Source organism: Arachis ipaensis, chromosome B09 (assembly GCF_000816755.2).
Source record: "Arachis ipaensis cultivar K30076 chromosome B09, Araip1.1, whole genome shotgun sequence".
Taxonomy (NCBI): Eukaryota; Viridiplantae; Streptophyta; class Magnoliopsida; order Fabales; family Fabaceae; genus Arachis; species Arachis ipaensis.
The window spans coordinates 125552835-125553219 of record NC_029793.2 but is presented as its reverse complement, the minus strand read 5'-3'; positions in this window follow the sequence as shown (position 1 = coordinate 125553219).

Below are 385 nucleotides of genomic sequence, written 5' to 3'. Positions count from 1 at the left end.
GCAACTAGTATTTTTTTTTTTTTTTAGTTGATAATAGTATATAGTAGGAAATGTATATAACAGTTTTTCAAATTAGATGCATGTGCGACAATTTTTGTGTTTGTATTTTGGTTCAGAAAAGTAAGTGTAAAAATTTGCAGGCCTTATTAGGTGATAGCTTGTGTTGGATGATAAAACAGGATTTTCGCAGAAACACATGCATGCTTGGCATTCATAAAACTTCTTTGTCAGCATAACGTATAGTACTATTCTTACAGCTTTAGTCATATATACATAGCTAGTACGTTTATATATAAGATACATCTCTTTCAAAAAAAAAAAAGTTTTGATTGTCTTATATGTTATTAACATTGTCATATGAAAATTAAAAATAATCTATTTATCT